The 25,724-nt window shown below is 40.8% G+C and overlaps 1 protein-coding gene and 1 long non-coding RNA gene across 13 annotated transcripts in view; one reads left to right on the forward strand and one right to left on the reverse strand.

Moving 5' to 3' along the window:
* MKLN1 (muskelin 1) overlaps positions 1–25,724 on the forward strand; it is a 359,034-nt gene that overhangs the window by 107,680 nt on the left and 225,630 nt on the right. The window contains exon 2 of one of the 7 annotated variants that reach the window (XM_067747043.1): positions 2,599–2,876. The exons of 5 other annotated variants lie outside the window; for them this stretch is intronic. The gene's annotated coding sequence lies outside the window, so the exon portion shown is untranslated. Of the gene's footprint in view, positions 1–2,598; positions 2,877–25,724 lie in introns of those variants that run through there. One more of the 7 variants, XM_067747038.1, reaches the window with a different exon arrangement.
* Positions 4,310–25,724, reverse strand: part of LOC137229317 (uncharacterized) — a 60,580-nt gene continuing 39,165 nt past the window's right edge. For 2 of the 6 annotated variants that reach the window (XR_010945624.1, XR_010945629.1), the window contains exons 3-6: positions 24,191–24,377; positions 17,080–17,164; positions 16,151–16,281; positions 6,724–8,458 (exon numbers count right to left, since the gene is read on the reverse strand). This is a non-coding gene — a long non-coding RNA (uncharacterized lncRNA). Of the gene's footprint in view, positions 6,026–6,723; positions 8,459–16,150; positions 16,282–17,079; positions 17,165–24,190; positions 24,378–25,724 lie in introns of those variants that run through there. The other 4 variants (XR_010945628.1, XR_010945625.1, XR_010945627.1 and 1 more) reach the window with 4 other exon arrangements.

The raw sequence follows: 25,724 nt of genomic DNA on the forward strand, positions 1-25,724 counted from the left end.
AAAATCATAGAAAGAGGTCTCAATAACAAATAAATAAACATTAAAAAATGTTTTCTCCTCAAAATGAGTAGAGGCAAAAGAAAAATAGTATCTAATACTGACAAAGGTACATGGAAACAGGAACATTGATATTTTTCTTGAAGGGATATCAGTTGGCAAAATCTTTTTGAAGGAAAATTTAGAAATATATTAAAACTTTAAACATATTCATAACACTATGACCTAGTAACTTTATTCTACTAATTTATCCTCATGAAATAATCAGAGAAACGTAACAATTTATGCCAAATGATATTAATATCATAGCATTCTTATGAACTCAGCAAAAGGTGGATCAAATGACAGTAAGGAAGTGGAATACCAAGCTTCCATTGAAAGACCATGTTAAACAATTAGCTAAAAGCTAAAGGAAAATCCCACTGTCCAATGTTAAATAGAGAAGCAAGATCCAAAAAGTGTACAGAGGAATGTAAACACACATTTATATATCTTATAAACAGGTGAATTCTGAAAAACTGTAGTAAGACAAAACTGGCTGTTAGTGATTTAAGCTTAGGAAGACATGTCTCTGCCAAAAAGGGGCTTGATGGTCCTTCAAAGCTTTAAGACTAGAGAGCATTCTAATCTCCTTGCTGATAGCCATCCTACTGGGCTTCTTTATCCAAAATAGACCAGTCCATATAAATTGAAAGGCGGTCAAGGCAGGCTTTGGTGGGCTTTGCCAAGTGTCATAAAACTCCTTCTCAGCTTCCATAGGGAATTTAATGTTGTGTAGAACTAACAGATCTTGAATCTATGGAACTATCACTGGTTTTCAGCAAAGGATCCAGAATGAGAACTTTTTTTGTGTGTGTGTGGTACGCGGGCCTCTCACTGTTATGGCCTCTCCCGTTGCGGAGCACAGGCTCTGGACGCGCAGGCTCAGCGGCCATGGCTCACGGGTCCAGCTGCTCCGTGGCATGTGGGATCCCCCCGGACCGGGGCACGAACCTGTGTCCCCTGCATCGGCAGGCGGACTCTCAACCACTGCGCCACCAGGGAATCCCCAGAATGAGAACTTTTACCACACCTGGGTTTTAAATGCTTGAACATATTTTTTAGCCCTTACCTGAATTAATATTTGGATTATAGGCATTCAAAACTGACGCCAGGTCTCTAATGACAAACTCCAAATTGTTTCCATTGCTTGGATTACTTTTCCTCATTTCTTGCTGATTGTGATGTTCATTGCATTGACCCAGCCAGCATTTTTCACATGTTTTGAAGCTCTCTTTGTCTTTCATAATCACCCCTATTGACTAATGATCTATCTCTTACCCACATGCAACACTGGTGATTTTTCTTACCATTCCTAATATTCATTTTGTTAATCTCTTTCATTTTCATTTTGATTTTCATCATAATCATAAGCCTCTTAATAGCACATTCAACATTCTCATTGCTTTTGCAATTGTCAGACATACTAGGCTTAATAATGTTGCAAAACACCCCAAATTAAATACAGTAAACCTGCTGATAGTAGAAAACTAGTTGGCCAAGACTAAAACAACCGCGTCCAACTGCCATTGCCGCCTGTTGGGGGCAGGCAAAGTTGAAAAGTTTTGCGTTTGGAGCAACTTATTTTTCACCTTAGTGAAAGTTCATGGGTGGCCAAGCTGGCAAAGAACCCCTGTCTCTTCCACCATCGTGCCATTCTGGTGAAGTACATTTGAGACAATAGTCATCAAATCATATATAAATATGTAATCGACCAAAATTATTTTTAGATAGCTCAGTTGGTTTGCATTGTCTTAATGAGGCTGAGGTCATGGGTTTGATCTCTGTGTGGGTTTTTTAGTACACAGAGAAAAACCATGTCACCCAAGTAGTCTATACCTCCATCTAGCCATCTCGCAAATGCATGATCTTGAGGACAAAGGTTCCAAACTTTTTTGGCACCAGGCTGGTTTCGTGGAAGACAATTTTTTGACAGACGGGGGTGGGGGGGGGCAGATGTTTCAGGTGGTAATGCGAGTGATGGAGAGCAATGGGGAGCAGCAGATGACGCTTTGCCCGCCGCTTACCTCCTGCTGTGTGGCCCAGTTCCTAGCAGGCTGCAGACCAGTACTGGCAGGGTTGGGGATGCCTGCTTTAGGGGACCTAGATATAGTGTGTGATGGGACATATCATTTCAGTACAGTGCATATAGGAAAATGCAGTTGTGAACCTTCATAACATTATCTAACTTTGGAATCTTCAAACTGAAACCTCAATTAGCCATTAATCAGAGAGAAGATGCTTAGTCATATGTTCAAGTTTTTAAAAAATCTATCATCTATAAGCACAGGTCGGATCACAATGTTCTCCAAATGTAAAATACTAAAGAAAGAGGCTTATTTTTCTCACTGAGATCATTAGAAAAATGAGAGTAGAACCTGATTTACGTCTACTCCCCAGGAAACTGATGACAATTAATTCCTATTGAGTTAATATTCTAAGATTTACCAAGGAGCAGGTCAATGTCACCAGAGAATGTTACACATTTGTCAAAGCACAGAAAGCTACAGATTCACAACTCAGTTTTTGGCCTCAAATGCAATTTTCTCCCTCTGTTTTCAGATCCGCTCCTCCCTTCAACACCAGAGCTGCAGGCTGCTCTCTAAATAACACCGTGTCCCTGGCCTCCTAGCTCCCATTTGAACATTTTGGCAGGGCTCCTTTGAGGTCTGCCCCCCACCGTCTCCCCTCTCCAGGCTTGTCTTCGTTTGTCTGAGTCAGCCGTGAGTCACCTCACTCATTAATGGAACTCAGAATGCCTCTCCATTCTCTGGATCCCTTTCGTCTCCCTTCTTGTAACTGGTTTTCTGGCAGCATCAGGTCTGTGGACAACCTTGAAGGTATGGGCTGGGTCACTATTAAAATGGTCTGCTCTGTGAAGAGGTTGGCAGACAGCAAGTAGAACTAAAAATGATGATAATGACAATAATAATGATGGTGCACACAGTTGCTTCAGATGCACTTTAACGGCCAGATTTGGTACCTTTGCCTGGGTCAGCTCATTGGACAGCACAGGGGTCCTTAATTCTTGGTCTCTTCTTTCTCTTCCTTGTCTCTTCTTTCCCTCCTCACCACCACTTCCTCCACACGCATGCCCATATGGTACAAGGTGAAAGCTTAGAGACTCCACTCACTGGCAAGGCAGATAAAAGAGCAATGTCCTTACATTGGTGGGCATTCTTTTCTCCAGCATTTTCAGACTTGCTCTCATTTCTACTCATTCTGTTTTACATTCCCACTTCTTTCCTTTTTGTGAGAAGTAGACCAGAGAAGACAAAAGCGAAGGATTTATGCCTTGCTGGTGCCTCCTGGGCATATAAAGAAGCCTAGTGAAATGATACTGATAATAAACTCTGAATTCACTGTAGAAAACTTCAACACCAAAACACCAGTATTAATTCATTAATCTTACTTAAAGCCCTTTGTAAAATGGTTGATACTTCACTCAACTGGATAGTGACTAGTTTTCAGTAAATCAGATGATTTACTTTTTTTTTTTTTTTTTTTTTTGCGGTACGCGTGCCTCTCACTGTTGTGGCCTCTCCCGTTGCGGAGCACAGGCTCCGGACGTGCAGGCTCAGCGGCCATGGCTCACGGGCCTAGCCGCTCCGCGGCATGTGGGATCTTCCCGGACCGGGGCACGAACCCGTGTCCCCTGCATCGGCAGGCGGACTCTCAACCACTGCACCACCAGGGAAGCCCAGATGATTTACTTTTGAAAGGGACTGCAGAGATCACCCTGTCCAGTCTTTCATTCAGTGGGCATGCATTTACTGAGCACCTGCAATGAGCAGACCCTGAGCCACGCCCCCCACGGCAATGCTTTTCAAGCTTCACTGTGTGTGTGTGTTACCTGGGAAACTTGCTAAAATGCAGATTCTGATTCAAGATGCCTGGAGTCAGGGCTCGAGGTTCGGCATTTCCGTAAGCTCCCTGGAGATATCCCCGCTGCTGCCCACGAACCACAGTTTGAGGAGCAAGACTACAGGGCTCTTCATAGAGCCAGACAAGGCTTGACTCTGTCCCTGAGGAACATTGGGGGCCCACAGGCTCTGGGATGCTGCCCTATGAATTCCTTCTCCTCAGCTGCTGATAATTATCTGTGAGGTCCAGACAATGCTGATCTGTTCTTCGCAATGCTTTTGGCTTTCTCATGTCTTCACTCCCTGTGGAAGGTATTAAAATTGCAAAACTCAAATTGGGATTTGGGCAAGGAAAAGGCTCATTTATTTATTTTAAATTTATTTATTTATTTATTTTTGGCTGTGTTGGGTCTTTGTTGCTACGTGTGGGCTTTCTCTACTTGCAGCAAGCGGGGGCTACTCTTCGTTGCGGTGCATGGGCTTTTCATCGTGGTGGCTTCTCTTGTTGTGGAGCATGGGCTCTAGGAGCTCGGGCTTCAGTAGTTGTAGCACGCAGGCTCAGCAGTTGTGGCTTGTGGGCTCTAGAGCTCAGGCTCAGTAGTTGTGGTGCATGGGCTTAGTGGTTCTGCAGCATGTGGGATCTTCCCAGACCAGGGCTCGAACTCGTGTCCCCTGCATTGGCAGGCGGATTCTTAACCCCTGCACCACCAGGGAAGTCCAAGGCCCATTTATTTATTTATTATAAATTTATTTATTTATTTATTTTTGGCTGCATTGAGTCTCTGTTGCTGTGCACGCGGGCTTTCTCTAGTTGTGGTGAGCGGGGGCTACTCTTTGTTGCAGTGCACAGGCTTCTCGTTGCGGTGGCTTCTCTTGTTGCGGAGCATGGGCTCTGGGCACGCGGGCTTCAGTAGTTGTGGCTCGCGGGCTCTAGAGCACAGGCTCAGTAGTTGTAGTGCACTGGCTTAGTTGCTCTGCAGCATGTGGGATCTTCCCAGACCAGGGCTCGAACCCATGTCCCCTGCGTTGGCAGGCAGGTTCTTAACCAGTGCGCCAGCAGGGAAGCCCCAAGCCCCATTTATCTTTAACCTTTGTTCTGAAATCTAGTCTAGGCCATTTTACCAGTGATCTCTGAACTCACATTTTAAGCAGAGCCTGATTAACAATAAAGTATTTCTTTGATTACTACAGAGATCTCCTTTTATGATTTGTTAGTTTGTATACTTTGCCAATTTTTCTATTAGGGTCTTTGTCTTTTAATTATTGAGTTGTGATAGCTCTTTATTAAAATATTAAGGAGGATCTCTTTGCCCCTAATAAAGGATTTTTTTGTTTTTTAATTTTGTCTATTCATTTTGGAGTTAAGAATCTTAGACTCTAGGTTAACATTAATTTTCTTGCTTATCTGAGCAAGCCCCTTTACCTGTTATGACATGGTTCCTTTACCTGTAAATGGAGACAATAAAGACTACATATTGAGTATATTTTGAGTATAGAACTGTTGAGTATGAAAAGGAAATACATGTGGGATGATGCTATACAATCACAGGACATGGTTACTTTGGTTTCAGAGTTTTTATTAATCTGACAGTATTAAGAACCTAGAGTGGGACATAGCTGACTGATGTTAACAAGTACCAGTTTTGTTTGTTTCATTTTGTTTTTCTTTTAGTTTCGTTTTGGTTAAACAGTTGTTGAGCACTTACAAGTACTCTGAGTGCTGTTCTAGGTTTTAGTAATACGAACATACATAGAGTTAGAAGCTGCCTATTAACAACTTCATATGTGTAAAAGTGCTTATGATTTCTGTTTTCCTTTTGCCTCCTCAACTGCAACTTTCTAAGTTGTCAACAGATGAGATCTTCTACCACTCTTAACACGTCCAATTAAGAAACTACCTCAGTACTGAGGCAAATGACCCAGTTGTTCCTTGGTCTCTACATTAACTGTCTCATGTCTACTAGGACGTTATACTTGTTAAAATTATTTATTTATATAGTAGAAGTTATGAGTGATAGTATTCCAATTCAGACTGTTAGGTTTTTGTCTAGCTTAAAGAAACAGAAAATGTGTACTTCCACCCTCATCTATGATGTTTAATGCCTTTAAGTTCTCTCCATTACTGCCTGAAAAAAAAAAAGAGACAGACAGACAAGAGAGAAAGAATATAACGAACCATTAATAGTAAAATAGAAATAGAAATGTCTGAAGACAATGTCTTTTGCCTCTAGTTGGTGTTTGTTTTTTGATACAGTCAAAGGAAAGAAACTCTAACAGCAAAATTTTAACTATCATCGAGGTAGAGCATACTCCCTCACTCCCACTGGTTCCCCCTATATTCTCCCTACACATAATCTGCCTTATGAGTCTCTACACTGAGCATAGATAAAACAAAGAGTCAATATTATTGAATCCCATCCATTCGCCAAGCACTGTGCTAAGTGCTTTCACATACATTTTCTCATCTAATGGATCTTTTACTTTCTTACTGCAGGGGAGAAGGTGAGATTGTGCCTTTGCTTTGCTACTTCCTCTTCCTAGTGTCCTTACTCTTCTGTGTAAGCCTTACACTGCAAGCAAGGGAACCCAGTTTGAAGCAAAATCCATTCTTTTTTTTCATTTCATCCAGGTCCACAGCAAAAAGTTGACTGGTTTCTCATTTCTGGGAGATGAGAGATGTGTTGATTTAGGAAAAAATGAATGGAACAGGGCTGAGGTCTAAATGCTCTTTTACATACATGGGTGGGCACCTACCTCTGATGAGAAGTCTCTCTTTTTCTGGCTTCTTTCCCAGATAATCCATTGAACTCTCCGAGCAAAAGCATCGTATACATCCAACTCCTCCTTTGATTTATTTCTTTATATATGAACACAGGTTCCTTACCACTTCCTTCACCCACCCATGACCCACCAAAAACAAAAAGAGAAAAAAAGAAAATCTCTCCTGCAGAAACATGACAGATCTTATCTATTCCTGAGATTAACTGCCATTTTCTCCTCTTACCACGATTCCAAATTTTGGACTCCACTAATGAAAACATAGCCTGGGTGACATTGCATAACCAGTGAGAAAGGAATCTTCCCTCGGTAATGAGAGAAGGGCTGAGTCACTATCTCAGCTCTTAGGAATGGCTCTCCAGCTGCTGACTGAGGCCACAAGGGTTCAGCCACGAGGCCGGCAGGGACCTCCCCAGTGACTAACAAAAAAGAGGCAACCAGAACTAGCCAGAGTGAACTGGGGCAACTGACCCATTTGTAGATGTACCCCCAAGGACAGTGGCCAGCAGTCCAAGTCGCAGTGTCCTGGCAGTGTAGCAAATGCCTGATCCAATCTGATGGATGAATGATGCCCGACAACAGAAGACTCTGGAAAAGGATACTTGTAATTAGCGTGGGGTGGCATTTTTATTCCAGAGGCTTAGTCTTTATTCTTTCACATATACAACAGACATTTGAGTGAATATATTAGGCACTGAACTAGAGGTTGGCATATTCCTTGCCCTCAGGGAGTTGACAGTTCAGCAGAAAGGGAGTAAACATAGGAGCTCTAAGAGAACAAGAGGCACTTAAGATTTGACAGTTGGAAAAGCTTCCACAAGAATGTGAAAGGTTTATGGGGGGTGGGGTGGGGCATGGAGAATGGACACTCCAGGTGAAGGAGGAAACAGCGCAAAGTCACAGAGGCAAGAGAGAACAGGTGGTTCATTGGAGAAGGTAAGTGGTTTGGTGTGACCAAGATCAGAATATGCAGGGGAAGGGGCAAGAGATGATCCTGGAGAGGTGAGCAGGGGTCAGATTAAAGGTGTAATCTTGTATGTATGTAAGAGGGTCTGAGTTCTATCCTGAGGGCAATGGGAACCACTGATTTTCTGTGGGAGAAGGACGTGTCAGATCTGTTTTTTTAGGAAGTTTTCTCACCGGTTGTAATATGGAGATTGGATGTAAGGAAAGCAAGCATAGAAGTAGGAGGACCAGGTTGGAGGATCTTGCAGTAATTGAAGAAGAAAATAATGTGGGCCTGAACTATAGCAGAGGCAATAGGGATGCAAGAAAGATGAGGCTGAGTGATACAAAAGTAGTTACCAACTGACCTTGGTGATTAGCCACAGGTGAGGCCTGTAGAGCTCAAAATGACTTTCACCTTTGGTGGGTGGGGAGAGATGATGGGAGCAGAAGGCTTGCTAGAAGGAGATGATGAGTTCAGGCTGAAGCAGAAACCCAGGATGGAAACCCTGCCATTGACCTGAATATCAGTGTTGGAAGGTCAGGGCAACTCAGTGGCATTCAGGACTCCCCACGTATACCCCAAAGGAGACTTAAGGACAATTCCAGACCCCACCAGCTAGAGAGGATGGGCCTCCTAGTACAAGTTCCTCCTTAGAAGCCTGGCTTATTAAGACTGAATCTGTGCAGGACTGGGGCTGCAGATGAGAGGTCTTCAGAACCTGCAGCCAAACAGGGCCTGACAAGCTGTTTCCATGGAGACACGGTGTGTGCAGGAGGGAGTGAGTAGGAGGGCTGATCCATTCCAGAGCCTTGGGTCACAAGGCTGCAGTGGCCTGACAGATAAACGGGAAAAAGACATAGTCAATCAGAAAAGGATGTTCAAAACTATTGGCAGTTAGTTGGGGTTATAGCATCATAATTCTAGATCAAGTCTAACAATTTAGAAGGATTAGGGTAAGCCACTTAATGATCCTGCTAGTTATTTCAGGTACCACTTAATGAGGGTACACAGAAGTGGATGCCAACTCAGACTAACTCCAAATGTCCATACACCCTTCTTAAGCCTTTCTGCACCCCTGGACTCTAAGTAGCTACAGATTATTTCCAAGTTTCTGGGGAAACAGGCAGAGATATGGGAAGTTAATTTTTTTTCCATTTGCCATGCTGTTGGCAGTAATACTCAGGAAATCTTTGGAGCTCTTCAGGAACCTCAGGTGCTGGCAAAGCCTCAGATTAGATGTTATTATTAAACAATTTGAGGAACATTCTGGACAGAGAGCCAGCAGCGGTGGGGCCCCAAGGGGTGTGTGTGTGTGTGTGTGTGTGTGTGTGTGTGTGTGTGTGTGTGTATGTGTGGTAGAATATACATAACATGAAATTGACTATTTGGACCTTTTTTTTTTTTTTTGCGGTACGCAAAGCCTTTTTGACTATAGCTATCCTAGGGGGTATTAAGAGGTATCTCATTTTAGTTTTAGTTTAGTTTAGTTTTGTTTTGTTTTTGCAGTACGCGGGCCTCTCACTGTTGTGGCCTCTCCCATTGCGGAGCACAGGCTGCGGACGCATAGGCTCAGCGGCCATGGCTCACGGGCCCAGCCGCTCCGCGGCATGTGGGATCTTCCCGGACCAGGGCACGAACCCGTGTCCCTTGCATCGGCAGGCGGACTCTCAACCACTGTGCCACCAGGGAAGCCCTCATTTTAGTTTTGATTTGTATTTCCCTGACAGCTAATGATGTTAAGCACCTGTTCATGTGCTTATTGACTGGCCTTTTGTATATCTTCCTTGAAGGAATGTTTATTCAAATTCTTTGTCCATTTTATTTTTTAGGGTATCAAATGTGATTGGCTTTAATTGTTTTTATAAGCAATTTAGGGTCTTCAGGGTATATCCATTTTGGGAGGAAACCAGGTTGTTTTGTAGGGCATGCCTGATGTGGTCCTAAGATTTGTTCACATGGCTTTATTTACTTATTTGTTTTTAAAAATTTTCACTGGAGTATAGTTGATTTTCAATGTTGTGTTAGTTTCAGGGGTGTGTGTGTGTGTGTGTGTGTGTGTGTATCTCCATTCTTTTTCTGATTCGTTTCCCATATAGGTTATTACAGAATATTGAGTAGAGTTCTCTGTGCTATACAGTAGGTCCTTTTTAGTTATCTATTTTATATATAGTACTGTGTATATGTTAATCCCAATCGCCTAATTTATCATTTTCCCTACGTTCCCCTTTTGGTAACCGTAAGTTTGATTTCAAGATCTGTGAGTCTGTTTCTGTTTTGTAAAAAAGTTCATTTATATCATTTTTTTATTAGATTCCACATATAAGTGATATCATATGATATTTGTCTTTCTGTTTGACTTACTTCACTTAGTATAGTAATCTCTAGGTCCATCCATGTTGCTGCAAACGGCATTATTTCGTTCTTTTTTATGGCTGAGTAATTCCATTGTATATATATGCCACATCTTCTTTATCCATTCATCTGTCGATGGACATTTAGGTTGCTTCCATGTCTTGGCTATTGTAAACAGCGCTGCAGTGAACACTGGGGTGCATGTGTCTTTTTGAATTATAGTTTTCTCTAGATATATGCCCAAGAGTGGGATTGCTGGATCATATGGTAGTCCTGTATTTAGTTTTTTAAGGAACTTCCATACTGTTCTCCATAATGGTTATACCAATTTACATTCCCACCAACAGGGTAGGAGGGTTCCCTGTCCATTTTAAAATTGGGTTATTTGTCTTATTATTGAGTTGTAAGTGTTCTTTCTATATTTCTAGACATAATCTATGTTTTCTTTTGTTACCTATGCCTTTGGTATTATATCCAAGAGATCACTGCCAAATCCAATGTTGTAAAGCTCTGTCCTGTTTTCTTCTAAGTGTATACACTTTTATATGTTGCTGGATTCAGTTTGCTAGTATAATGTTGACAATTTTTATTCATAAGAGATATTGTTCTGTACTTTTCCTGTGATGTCTGGCTTTGGAATCAGGGTAACATCAGCCTCAAAGAATGAGTTGGAAGTGTTACTTCCTCTTCTATTTTTTGGAAGAGTTTGTGAAAATTTTGTATTATTTCTTTAAATTTTGGTAAAATTCAACAGTGACCTCATCTGGGCCTAACTTATTCTTTGTGGGAAGTCTTAAATTCCTAACTCAATCAATTTATTTGTTACAGGTTTATTATGATTTTCTGTTCTTCTTGCATAGTTTGTGTAGTCTTTTTTTTTTTTAATTTATTTATTTTTGGCTGCATTGGGTCTTCGCTGCTGGCACAGGCTTTTCTCTAGTTGAGTGGAGCGGGGGCTACTCTTCGTTGCGGTGCACGGCTTCTCATTGCGGTGGCTTCTCTTGTTGCGGAGCACAGGCTCTAGGCACGCGGGCTTCAGTAGTTGTGGCTCATGGGCTCCAGAGCACAGGCTCAGTAGTTGTGGCGCATGGGCTTAGTTGCTCCGCGGCATGTGGAATCTTCCTGGACCAGGGCTCGAACCCGTGTCCCCTACATTGGCAGGTGGATTCTTAACCACTGGCCACCAGGGAAGTCTGTAGTTTCTGTCTTTCAAAGAATTGGTCCGTTTTATCCAAGTTATCTAATTTATTGGCATACAGTTGTTGATAGTATTCGCTCTTTTATCCTTTTTATTTTTGTGGAGTTGGTAGTAGTGTCCTCTTTTATTTCTGATTTTAGTAATTTGGATCTTCTCTCTTTTGTTTCTTGGTCAGTCTAGCTAAAGGTTTGTCATTTTGTAGATCTTTTCAAAGAAGTGGCTTTTGGTTTTGTTCATTTTCTCTATTGTTTTTCCTATCCTTTGTTCCATTAATTTCCACTGTAATCTATTTCCTTCCATCTGCTTGATTTGGGTTTAGTTTGCTCTTCTTTTTCTAGTTTCTGAAAATGGAAGAATAGGTTATTGATTTGAGATCTTTTTCTTTTTTTTTTTTCTTCAATATAGGCATCTACAGCTATAAATTTCTTTCTAGGTACTACTTTGGTACATTCCATAAATTTTGGTATGTTTTGCTTCCATTTTCATTCATCACAAAGTATGTTCTAATTTCCTTTGTAATCTCTTTTTTGACCTATCAGTTATCAGGAGTGAATTGTTTAATATCCACATATTTGTGAATTTACCAAATTTCCTTGTCCTACTGATTCTGATTTATTTCCATTGTGGTCAGAAGTCATGTTTTGTATAACTTCAAATCTTTTAAATTTATTAGGGCTTGTCTTATAATCTAGAATATAACCTATCCTGGAGAATAGTCTATATTCATCTGAGAAGAATGTGTATTTTGCTGTTGGTGGTTGGAGCATTTTATAGATGTCTGTTAGGTCTAACTGGTTTATAGTTTTGTTACAAACTGAATAATACACTGTCATAATTATTCATTAATATAATCTTATGTCATTTTTTAAGGTTGAGAAAAGAAAGGAAAGCAAGTTACATTTAGAGTTTTTTATATCACCTTCTTATTTACCAATTATGGTTCTCTTCGTTTGTTCCTGCAGATTTGAGTTACCATCTTGTAACTCATTTCTTATTCCACTACAGCTTTGTTCCCACCCACCTCCATTGTGCTGTCATTATCAAATATGTTCTTTTATACAACTGCTTTCTAGATCATTTAAGAGAAAAAAGGGAGAAAATATATATATTGATATACTGTGTTTTATAATTATATAATTATATTTACTAGTGCTCTTTGGTTTTTTGTGTGGATTTGAGTCAGCTTGAAGAACTTCCTTGTTTCTTGTAACTCTAGCTAGCAGTGAATTCTCTCAGATTTTGTTTATCTGGGATTGTCTCTGTTTCACTTTCATTTTTGAGAAATAGTTTACTGGATAAAAGATTCCTATTTGACAGGGATTTTCCCCTCAGCATTTTGAATATGGCATCTCACTGCTTTCTAGCCTCCATTGTTTCTGGTGAGAAGTCAGTTATTAGTCTTATTTGGGTTCCCTTGTTTGTGATGTGTTGGGTTTTTTTCTTGCTGTTTTCTAGATATTCACTTTCAACATTTTTACTATGTGTCTGAATGTGGATCTCTTTGTGTTTATTTTACTTGGGATTAGTTGAGCTTCTTGGATGTGTAGATTAATGTTTTTCATCAAATTTCAGAAGTTTTCAGCCATTATTTCTTCTTCTTCTTCTTCTTTTTTTTTTTTTTGCAGTACGCGGAACTCTCACTGTTGTGGCCTCTCCTGTTGCGGAGCACAGGCTCCAGACGCGCAAGCTCAGTGGCCATGGCTCACGGGCCCAGCCGCTCCGCGGCACGTGGGATCTTCCCAGACCGGGGCACGAACCCGCGTCCCCTGCATCGGCAGGCGGACTCTCAACCACTGCGCCACCAGGGAAGCCCTCAGCCATTATTTCTTTAAATATTTTTCTGCTCCTCTCTTTCTCTTTCTCCTTCTGGTACTCCCATTGTGCATGTGTTGATGTGCTTAATGATTCTCACATTCCTCTGAAGTTCTGTTCATATTTCTTCATCCTCTTTTCTCTCTGTTTTTGAGATCAAATAATATCTATCTATCATCTATCTTTCTATCTTCAAGTTTGCTGCTTCTTTCTTCTACCAGTTCAAATATACTGCTGAGCCCCTCTAGTGAATTTTTTTTCTATTATCACAGTTTTCAAGTTCAGGATATCCATTAGGTTCTTTTAAAAACAATAATAATTTCCATCTCTTTATTGATTATCTTATGAGAGATTGTTACCCTTCCTTCTTTTGATTCTTTAAGCATGGTTTTCTTCAGTTCTTTCAATATATTTATGATAGCTGCTTTGAAGTCTTTGTCTGCTAAGTTGGATATCTGGGCCCTCTCACAGGGAGTTTCTGTTGATGGCTTTTTTCCTCCTGTGTATGGGTCACATCATACTTTCCTGTTTCTTTGAATGTCTCATAATTTTTTTGTTGAAAACTGGACATTTTAGATAATATATTGTAGCAGGTCTGGATACTGATCCCCTCATTCTTCTGAACTGTTCAGAATTTGGGTTCTGAACAAGTATGATATGAAGACTAAATTGGAAGTGAATTTGAGGTAAAGGTACTGATAGATCACCCCTGACCAGATGAAAACTTCATAGAGAATCTCTGAGAACCATCTCCCTTATGCACTCCAAGCACAGAATACCAGCAGATACTGATAAAAATAAACCACTAAACCAGGTATCAGGAAACAAGGGTACTAAATCTTAGCTCTCTTCTTGGATTTCAGCGTAAGCCAGTCAGCCTCTTCTGGGCCCCAGTTCCCTGGAATAGCATATTGTGTTCAAGTATTTGTCTCACCGCTGGTCCCCAAATAGGGCATGTAGTTTAGATTGTATTTATGGTGGAGTGATTTTCACTAAATCTTCCCTATTCTTTTTCCATCCTGCTGTTTCCTGTGACTGACATCATGCATCTGGGAAGTATCTGCCTGGGCTTTGAGAGTTATTGCTACTTTGGATTTGTGAACTGCAGATTGAGTCTCGTCTAATAAGCATCATGTTCTAAACACCTTGAACTTGTTGGATGAAGAAAGGAAATCACAAAGTTTATCCCTACCCTCACTAAATGTTTTAATTTGTGAAAGAAAAGGCAGTAGGAAACTTGGAATTTCCGGCTCTGATCTTTTGGTCCTAGTCTACTGTTCCAAGCCAGAATCATGTCTCATCCTCCCCAGGCACTATTATTTTTGGTCACTTAAAATGAAGTTGTTCCTAGACAATTCATCTTCCAGCTATCTTTGGAACAAAGTTTGCCTCCAATAAGATCTTTACAAGGGCCTGTGGCCCTGACTTACTTTTTACTGACTTCTTAATAAGCCTGCCACAAGCCATTTGAATACCTTGGAGATCAAGATTAGTAAGTCCCATCAGTCATTAAGGTGGTTAAAATTGGTCTCCCTCCAGATATTAGGTTTAACAAGCTCACCCACAGGGCGAGAACTCTTTGGCCAAAAAACCCCAGATCTAAATTGAAAGCGACTGACCAAACCAAGATAGAGCTAGTTTTCTTACTTGCAGCAGCCAAACTATTGTCCTGACTGGTAGGCAGAGTTTTCACAGCACAATAAAGTTGTTAAAAACATTTGGGGCCCAATAGGGAATCATTGCTTAATGGTTATAGAGTTTTTGTTTTGGATGATGGTAAAGTTTTAGAAAGAGATAGTGGTAACGGTTACACAAAATTATGTAAATACTTAATGCCACCGAATTGTACATTTAAAAATGTCAAAATAGGGGCTTTGTTTAGTATTAAGGGTTGGTGAAGATGTGGAGAAATTGGAATCTTCATACATTCCTCATAGGAATGTAAAATGATACACCACTTTGGAAATCTGTCTGGCAGCTCCTCAAAAGACTATAACATAGAGTTACTATATAACCCAGCAACCCCTCTCCTACATATACAACCAAAAGAAATGAAAATATATGTCCACACAAAAACTGCACATGAATGGTCATAGCAGCAGTAGTCATAATAGTCTAAAATTAGAAACAGTCTGGAGAAGTTGATTTGCAAACTACGTTCCTGCTTCTCCATTCTTTGGCCATTGAATAAAGATTGTGCTGTTCCAGTCTCAAAAAAAAAAAAAAAAAAAGAGAGAGAAAGAGAGAAAACAACCCAAATGTCTATCAGCTAATGACTGGTTAAATAAAATATGGTATATCCATAAAATAGATGTTATTTGGCGATGAAAAGGAATGAAGTACTGCAACATGGATATAAACCTTGAAAACATTATGCTATGTGAAAAAGGCCTGATTCCATTTATATGAAATGTCCAGAAAAGCAAATCTATAGAGACAGAAAATAGAGTAGCAATTGCCTAATTGCTGAGGTTTGATAGAGGAGGTTAGGAGGAAATGGGGAGTGACTGCTAATGGGTACAAGGTTTCTTTTTGGGGGTGACAAAATATTCTAAAATTGATTGTGGTTATGTTTGCACAACTCTAAAAATACTAAAAAATTTTGAGCTGTATACTTTAAATGGGTGAATTGTATAGTATGTGATGTATATCTCAATAAAGCTGTTAGACATATATAGAAAGATGGATGATAGATAGATGGATAAATGGATGGATCGATAGATAGATAGATAAAGGCATTATTAGGACAAGGGATAAAAGAATGCCTAAACCCAGGCTTAGCCCAGGTACCACTGTTAGCCCTGACAGTTGAGTCAATAATAATGTAACATTTTGTTAATCGGGTTGCACCTAAAATGCTAATGCAGTGCTCTCTGTTAAACTGGCCTAGATCTCATAGCCAAGATAGAAGATTTAGGGGGCATTTTTCCTTGCCCTAAGCCCAAACCTGCGTCTTGCAATTTTATCACCCTCCACTGGGTGTGTAATAAGAGAGCAGTCGAGAGCATTTGAGAGAATGTAGGCTAACCAAATAGCTGAACTTCATGGTGTGAGGGAGAATTGCCCTCCTAACACTGAGGCCACCACGAAGGAGGAAAGAGAGGGAAGGAAAGGGATGGGGGAGAAGAAGGGGGATGCGAAAGGCCCAGTGACCCTACTCACCGTAAATGTAGATCTCTGCCTGCAATTAGAGTACTGTCTCCTCTTGCAGAATAGGAAGGAGAGGATAGAGAGAAGGTTGATGTTTCTGTCCTTGAAGCTTGTAGTCAGAGGAAGATTCCTGACAGAGATACCTATAGATATGTAGGTAGTGGAGAAGACAGGGTCAAACCAAACCTGAGCAGAATGCCTTAGTGAGTAAGAATGTTTCACAGTTCCATGAAAATCAAAGACCCATTGGAAGAAGCTGAGTAAGATTTTAACCCATAAGGAAATTGCAGAGTTATTAAAGCAATTTGTGTTTTATGGCAAGGTTACAATTGTTGGTATAAATGAAGTGCTTTGCAGATGTTATCAGGTATTTTAGGCAGGGGAAGCCATGCATTTACTGTATTAGTGCCTTGCGTGGTTCTTTTTTCAAAGTCTTCTTCCCTTCTCTTCTGAATGCATTTCTAGTCAGGGTACACTAAAGTTCTGTTCATGAAGAAAAATGAGGATGGAGATGAACTTCAAAACTGTATAGAAGAGATACAACCTAGTGACTTGCTTTATGGTGCATAGTTTTGTAGAAGGAAAATGACCTGCAGTGTCTTTGGTGAAAACAATCCTTTTCCTCTCTGTTTAGCTCCCATAACTGCAACAGTTTGACCTTTCAGTGCAATTAAGCAGCCCAAACCCCAAGGAAGGACACAGGGGTAACAGGAAAGCCAGTTACAGCTGAGAGCAATGATTCTCTGTGCAGACTTCCTGCCCTCCCATTTTGGGTTGAAACTTTTTCTTCATCCTTTTGAACTTTCTCTTCAGCTGCTTTTCATATGTAACACCTCTATTAGGGTTATGTGACTCTGACCACCAACACTCTTCCTGTGCCACCCACCTCCTTACCCTGGAAAGTCTGGCCTACCAGAGAGCATCACCTTAGAGTAACTTACATTTCCAATTCAGATCTCCAGTCATCGTTTATGGTGTCTTATAGAAAGGTGATTTGTTCATGATTCCCTTCTCCTTTGCAAAATTCTAATACATAGAAAGAATCAGAATAATCAGTATAATGAACATCCAATATCTACCATCTAGATCAAACAATTGCTAAAATTTTTCCATATATTCTCCATTTTTCCTTTTTCTTCTTCTTTTTTTTGCTGAAGTAATTTAAAGCAAGTTACAGAAACATATATGTTTCCCCCCTAAATATTTCAACATTTATCTCTAAATAATAAACACATCTTTATCAGGTAAATACAATTCCATTCTCACACTTCACATGATTCCTACAATTTCTCAATAGCATGTAATATCCAACCACATTCAAATATTCCCTACTTGTTCCCATAATCTCTTTTTAAAAAACATGTGGTAAAATATGCATATTGTAAAATTTTCCATTTTAAGTGTCCAGTTCAGTGGCATTGTCTATTCACAATATTGTGTAATCACCACCACGATTTCCAGAACCTTTTCGTTATGCCGAACAAACTCTATACCCTTTAAGAATAACTCTCCATTTCCCCCTCCTCCCAAATGACTTTTAAAGATGGTTAATTCAAACATATTTTATTTGGTTGTTATGTTTCTTAAGGCTCCTAATCTAGACCTGTCTCCTCACACCATACCCACATGCATTTTATTTTCATGACATTGACTTCTTTTTTGGGGGGCGGCGGTTAGAATGCAAGTTTTATTTTTGAATCCCCATTGAAATAAATATGTTAATCTTTGAAAAATATTTGGTTATATGCCACTAAAATTATCCCTAGAGCCCCCGGTGATAGTCGTGCCCCATTCTGGAAAATACTACCATAGGGAATTACTGGAGGTACCCTGGGGAGGTAGGATGAGGCCACTGTTTGTTGAGCAAAAGTCATCTGTGTCCCAGGTAAGCTGCCTGCTGCTGTTCACAATTCTCTGAGCCCCAGACCTACCAGCATATTTGATCTTATCTTCCCTGGCTGGCAACACTTTGGTGGCTCCCTATTCTCTTCTAGATAGAAGAGTAAATGCCTTAACATAACCTACAAGGTCCTTGGGGATCCTGGGATAGGCCTACCATGGCCCCATCAGGCTGGTGAAGAGAGGGAGAGAGGAGACAGGGAGGATCCCCTGGAGGAAGTGACATCTGAGCTGAAGTCTAACCGATTTATGGAGAGAACGAGGTGATGGTGGTGAAGAGCTTTTTTAGGTAGAAGGAACAGCATGTGCAAATTTCCTGAGGCAGGAAGGAACAATGTGCATGTGAGCACCTGAAAGAGGCACTAGAGGAAGAGTCAGGGAGAGGAGTTTGCAGGGGCCAGACCCTGCCTGCAGTCCCTGGAGGCATCACGAGCATTGTGATCTCAATGCTGTGCCTTACAAGGAGCCATTTAGAGCTTCAAGAACAGTGACTTCAGTTACTTGAATAACAAATACTTTTTGAACACCTACTTCAGGTGGAGCACAGGGGATTTTAATAGAACAAGACTCTCATGGTCCCTGCCATCAGGAAACTTATATTCTTTTAAAAACAAAAGTTATACATATGCATGGTTTAAAGAAATAACAAGCATTATAAGGTTTTCTATGAAACCAGAAGGCAGTGCACTACCTGTTCCCCCATTTCCACTTTTGCAGAGGCATCCATTTTCAACTCTTTTAGCTGACTGTATTTTGGATTTATCTCCATTATCTCTAAGTAATCTTTTTTTTTTTTGGATTTTTGAATTTTATTTATTTTTTATACAGCAGGTTCTTATTAGTTATCTATTTTGTACATATTAGTGTATATATGTCAATCCCAATCTCCCAGTTCATCCCACCACCTCCCAACCCCCCCACCCCCCATTGACATTGACTTTTTGACGATTCTGGGCTAATTGTTCTGCAGAATGTCCCACCTGCGGGATTTGTCTGTTTTCTCATGGTGTTGTTAAACTTGTTCTTCTGTCCTCTGTATTTCTTGTAAGCTCAAAGTTAGATCAAGGCTTGATAGGAATCAGGTTAAACATTTTGGTAAGAATTCTTCATAGGGTAATGCCGTATACTTCCTACTGCCTCGTATTAGGTCCTACGTAATGTCTGGTTGTCTCACTACTAATGAAGTGAGTAATACTGATCACTGGGTGAAGGTGATGACAGCCTATTTAAAAATGGGTTTTTTTAAATGGGAACTTGACTACTTGCACTGTTTTAAAATGATTATCCCTACTTTGAATGTTCAGATAAAGGGGCTCTGAGTTGTTGCCTGGCACCTAGGAGACAGCATTTATCCTGTGTAAAGGATAAGAGGATTAAGACTGAGGCTTTGTCCTCTTTAGGGAGTAGATGCAGGAGTTCATGTTTATCTCTGAGGGAGGTCAATCAGGGCAGAACGTTCTGGAATATGAAGTCTAGCAGAGACTGGGCCCAGAAGAAGGTACTCTGCAACTAGTCATTAGCCAGAATTTACCTATGAATAGACAGATCTTTTTGCTAACACTTCTTAAAGACAGTCAGAACATTTTGGGAGTTCAAATACGGAAGACGCTTTTATGGCATTTTTTTTTTTATGGCATTTTAAAATAACTCTCCCTTCACCTTCTATTCTCCCCCGTCCCCCGCCAAAAAAAAAAACCCACTTTAAACTCTAGAGTAAAAAATTAAGGAAGAGCATTTTCTTTGGATGCAGAATAGATGGATCTTTAGATGTTTCTTGAGTACTGTTTAAATTCTAGAGTGAGGAAAAAGTATGCATCTATTCTCTTTGGTTGATGTTTAACTCTTATCTTTTAGCTACAGTAAACTAAATAATCCATTGAAAATATAAGCAACTAGGTTACAGGATTTCATTATTAAAAATAAGAATCTGGGTTTCTAAGGAAAATGAGTTATTTTTTAAATCTCCAAATAGACACTCTCATTTTACAGCAATTAAGTACCCAAGTCAGTTAAACTTTGCTCAAGGTTGCCTTGTATTTCTGGATACCCAGAGGGGTTTTTTTTTGTTATTATTGCTTGTTTGTTTTTCATGTTTGTTTTTGTTATTTTGTTTTTAAGCTATCACAAAGACAAGGGAGTTGTTGTGAATTTTCTGCATAGCAGGACAGAACTTAACCTTAGGATACTGGACTAACAGTTTTCATTTTACTACTGGAATTAGTAATATCCTTTTTCTCCATTTATACTGTAATTTTCAAAGATTCTGGCTTCCAAGTTACCAGTTGGGTAGGGGAGGTGGTAAAGGTCCCTTTGAGGAAATAGTTCTTCCACAATAGCACTGCTGGTGGACCTAGCAACCCTTGCCTATTACCTCCATTGGGGGTTACTATATTTGGTGGTGAAGACGTCACCGCTAGCTACAAGAAAAGACAATGTAAACGGTCATCCATTCTTTTCCCTTTCTCTTCTTTTTTCCCCTCCTCTTTATACATATCCTCCCTTCTTTACTTCTTTTCTCTTCCTTCCTCCTCCTCCTTCTGCCTCTCTCCATGTCCCTCTCCCTCTTCACTCATTCTTCTTTTTTCTTCCCTTCTTTTGCCACTCATTCTAGATTGGCATACTTTAATGACTCCCCCGTTCCCACCAAATTTTGTGTTCCCGAAGGATTCCCTGCTTCACACCAGCCAGTGGTATGTCACTGAATACTCAATAGAATCAAAGGGGTGGGAGAATCCCAGAAGAGGAGGTCTGTGCCTGGATCTGTGTTCTGCACTCCCTCTGTCCAATTTCCATTTGTTTTGAACTGCCAGCTCCAGTTTCCATTCTGGTTTTCTGGGATCTCAGAGCTCTATAAGGATAGTAATGAAATTACTTGAACCATGTCCAATACTTCAAAAAAGCCTAGAAGACATATATATATACATATATATACATATATATATGTATATATATATACTTTTTTTAAAAATTTATTTATATTTGGCTACGCTGGGTCTTCATTGTGGCGTGTGGGCTCTTTAGTTGTGGCCCACGGGCTCCAGAGTGTGAGGGCTCAGTAATTGTGGCCTGTGGGCTTAGTTGCCCCGCAGCATGTGGGATCTTAGTTCCCCCACCAGGGATCAAACCCACATCCCCTGCATTGGAAGGTGGATTCTTAACCACTGGACCACCAGGGAAGTCTAAGGACATTGTGTATTTATTCACAATAAAGCCTGAACAGATTGACTAAGTAATGCAAAGCTTCTTTATTCTTGTGGGGAGCAGGGGGTTGGAAGATGGGGGAGATTATGCCACACTAACTCATTGTAAAGACTGTATCTTCACAGTAAGAAGTTCTGGTTGGTTGTGTGTGTTGTCTATAGGGTAGAGAAAGTCTGTTGGAAAGAATGTGGGTATGGAGGTAAGACCAATCAGAGTTTAGTCTCTAGGGAGTTCCCTGGTGGCCTAGTGGTTAGGATTCCAGGCTTTCATTGTCATGGCCCAGGTTCAGTCCCTGGTCAGGGAACTGAGATCCCACAAGCCGTGCAGTATGGCCAAAAAAAATTTGAGTTTCTAGCAATAAGACTTGAGCTATTTATTTAACATCTCTGAACCTCAGTTTACTCATCTGTAAAATGGGGCTATTCATTTCTATTTTTCAGACTCTTTGAGGATTTTAGATGATCTATGTAAAGCACTCATTAATGCAATTCCTGGTACCTAATAAAAAGTTAATATATTTTCTTTATAAATGTGATTTATTTAGTAGTTAAAAATCTTTCAAAGCATATAGCTTTGGGGGAAAAAATGAGATCACTGACAGAAGAGGCTGGGAAGCACTCATATAACATAGTTCTACATGGCCACACAGATCCCTTAAGAACTCCTGCCAAGTCCTGAGGGCTCTGATTAGGGAATATACAAGGAGGTCGCACATCCTTTGTGTTAATCAACAGATCCTGTCTTGAGGGGGATACTCAGTTGCCTAACCATACCTTAGCAACATTTCCTTAAGCCCACCTGTTTGTCTGCTGGATTCCTACGTGATTTTGACATAGCTCTGGTGATGAGCTTCAAGAAGTACCAGGTCTGCTCATGGCTATCTCACTGTAGCCAGGGGTTTTAGGTGGGAAGACAAAGGAATGGAGCGCCTTGGGAAGATGGATAAAAGATGAAGTTTCAGGAAGAGATGAGGATCATCATAGCTTAGTTTGCACCCCTTGAAAATAGGGCAGTAGAATATATTTCTTGAAAAGAAAAGTACTATCCCAAGACCGATTCTTTCATCTCAGCCCTAAGGGACTCTTACAAAAAATGAGACTTTCTCCTAAATCTCTTACTTCTTCATCCCCCTGGGCCCTAACTCTCTCCCAGTTCATCCCTCTCTCTCTGCACTCCCAGGATAGGGAGATCAATTGCCTCTTTCCTATAATGGGATTCGGTTTACAGGTAGAAGCTATCTAGCATTTTCTAGGACTCTTGTCCCAGGCCCCTGCTAAGTTTCACTTGGTACAGCATCTGCACAAAGATGAACTATAGAATCCAGCTTTTAAGCTTGGTGTTTCTGTTGAGCAGGCCAAATGACTTTGGAATACCCTGGTTTAAGCTGAATTTATCCCTTGTTATTTTAAAAGCTATAACAAGTTGTTTTTTAAAATGTTTTCAGTCAGCACATCTTTACTTATTGTCCTTAAGACCCGAGGCTACTTGAAGAAGGATTTAATTTCCAAAGTCTGATAAGTAAACAAAAGTTTCCCAATAACATCTTCAGGCAAGCACGAAAAGACCTCATTTTTTGCCCCAGTGCTTGGTTGGCTCCCCCATAATTGTCCATTAGTATTGGGCTCAACCAAACCTTGCATAATCACATAAGAAATATACCTTCGGGCTTCCCTGGTGGCGCAGTGGTTGAGAGTCCGCCTGCCAATGCAGGGGACACGGGTTCGTGCCCCGGTCTGGGAAGATCCCACGTGCCACAGAGCGGCTGGGCCCGTGAGCCATGGCCGCTGAGCCTGCGCGTCCGGAGCCTGTGCTCCGCAATGGGAGAGGCCACAACAGTGAGAGACCCACGTACCGCAAAAAAAAAAAAAAAAAAAAAAAAATATATATATATATATACACCTTCAAACACAGTTACTAATTGATTTTTTCTTCTTCTTCATAATTACTATGTTTAGCAAAAAGCAAAAGTAAAACAGGTTTTAAATGTGGTATTATCTGACTAGACCCTAAGCATATAAAATCAAACAGACTATATTGGGGGTTCATATGTTAACTATGGTCGGGAAATGGTTATTCACTGTTCTCCCAAGAGTTTGAAAACGTCCAGAAGGGACTGGTTAGATAAGCAGAGGCTCACATGCATGGCTTCAGCTCTGTGGGAATGTCTAAGTTTTAAAATTAACTCCAGAATCCCACTAAATGTGATATTCCCTGATGCTGAGCTTTGTCTCTGATACCTTCTTTTGTCTTGATCCTCTGTAGCTGTGGACTGAGACTCCCGAAATTCACCCTAGTCTCTCTTCCTACTTGTGACCAGGAAAAAAGTTGGGAAATAGGGTTGTGTTAGTCAAGATAGGCTAATTGTTATAACAAATGACTTCAATATAATGGTTTGGCCCAATAAAAATATATCGCTCTTGTCATAGTACGATATAGATTGGGAGGGGTGGGGAGGTATGGAATGTAGAGGTCAATCCTATGCAGTATTTCACGGTCTTCTTCCAAGACATACTCTAGCTTCCTCTAGGTTTTCAGAATCCTCTCCATTCAGCCAGTGGGTGGGGAAAGAGCCTGCCGTGTATTGCACAGAAGGCTTTTCATGCACCAGACCTGGAACTGGCACCCATCACTTCCATCCATATCCTATTAGCCAGAACTCTGGCACATGGATCTGCCCAACTTCAAGAGAGGCTAGGAAGTTTAGTCTAGCTGTGTGCTGAGCTCATAGCAGTTTCTGCCACAAGGGGAGACAGACAGCTCCTCAGGGCAGGCCAATGGTTCCATGCTTGTATATCATCAAAGGTCTGCAAAATAAGTGTACCGTCCTATTTTTAGGTCACTTAATGCCTATACCTACCATTAACATCTTGGTCAGTTCCTAGAAAAAGTCCACCTGTCAAGATCAGCATCAACCTTGGTACCACCACAAATCAGTCCACACTGCAAACTTACTTGTTTATATTTAGGTCTTCCCAGGGTTTCAAGATACCTGGGCCAAGCTCATACAGAGGTTCTCATTGGAAGTTGCTTATGCACTTGCACTTTGTTCTGCTCGTCAGATGGTTCCCATGACAAAGTCTGGCAAGTAGTCCATTGGAAGCCATTTGTAATGTCTAATCCAAACTTTGTCACATGGGACCTATGAGGAGAATAAATGTGTTATAAACATTTGAAAAAGTGTCTCCATACCTCTTCAAAAACTATAAAAAACATGTTTTTGTCTCTTCTCAATCAGTGTATTTTTCAGTTGTCACGACTCTGTAATTGTCTGCACTCTTGCTTCCTGCTTCTCTCATTAACCAATTTACAAAGGCTATTTCATAGTGCAACCATTTTGGAGACATCCATTTCTCCTCATTTACTCACAGGCAACTATTGCCGTTGAGATTTTAGTTTCCTCCAATAATGTTTGTTCATCTTTTTTTAAAAAAAATAAATTTATTTATTTTATTTTATTTTTAGTTTTGGCTGTGTTGGGTCTTCGTTGCTGCATGCGGGCTTTCTCTAGTTGCAGTGAGCGGGGGCTACTCTTCGTTGTGGTGCGCAGGCTTCCCATTGCAGTGGCTTCTCTTGTTGCGGAGCACAGGCTCTAGGTGTACGGGCTTCTGTAGTTGTGGCTTGCAGGCTCTAGAGCACAGGCTCAGTAGTTGTGGCACACGGGCTTAGTTGCTCCGCAGCATGTGGGATCTTCCCGGACCAGGGCTCGAACCCGTGTCCCCTGCATTGGCAGGCGGATTCTTAACCACTGCGCCACCAGGGAAGACCTGTTCATCTTTAGTTATTTTTTTTTTGCGCGGTATGTGGACCTCTCACTGTTGTGGCCTCCCCCGCTGCAGAGCACAGGCTCCGGACGCGCAGGCTCAGCGGCCATGGCTCACGGGCCCAGCCGCTCTGCGGCATGTGGGATCTTCCCAGACCGTGACACGAACCCGTGTCCCCTGCATCGGCAGGTGGACTCTCAACCACTGCGCCACCAGGGAAGCCCTATCTTTTTATATAAAGAGGATGATGACATAGATTGTACAAGGTAATGATGGTAAAGTCCTGATTCTGTTCTGCTTTTCTAGTTGTAGTGTAAGTTTTCACCACCCCATCGACACTTTCCTCTTGCAATGTAAGACATGCACTTATTATATGGCTCATGGGATTAAGGGTGCAGTCTTCATTCATTTATTTATTCATTCATTCTTTCTGAAATAATTACTGAGTACCTACTGTGTGCCAGATAGTGTGCTAGATGCTGGAGTCAGAGCAAAGAACAATATGTATAAGGTCCCTACTCTCACGGAGCTTATGCAAGAGACAGACTCTAAGTAAATAATAATGCAAAATATTAATTATAATTGTAACATTTGTGTGGAAAGCTTATTTTCCTTTTAGCATTATGGATAATCTTGAATCACCAATAATTTTTGTTTGTTTTTTTTTAAAACTGAAGTCTTTGTTCCTCTGTAAAAACCCGCTTATTTTCCTTAGGGTAACAGTC

Source organism: Pseudorca crassidens, chromosome 8 (genome assembly GCF_039906515.1).
Source record: "Pseudorca crassidens isolate mPseCra1 chromosome 8, mPseCra1.hap1, whole genome shotgun sequence".
NCBI lineage: Eukaryota > Metazoa > Chordata > Mammalia > Artiodactyla > Delphinidae > Pseudorca > Pseudorca crassidens.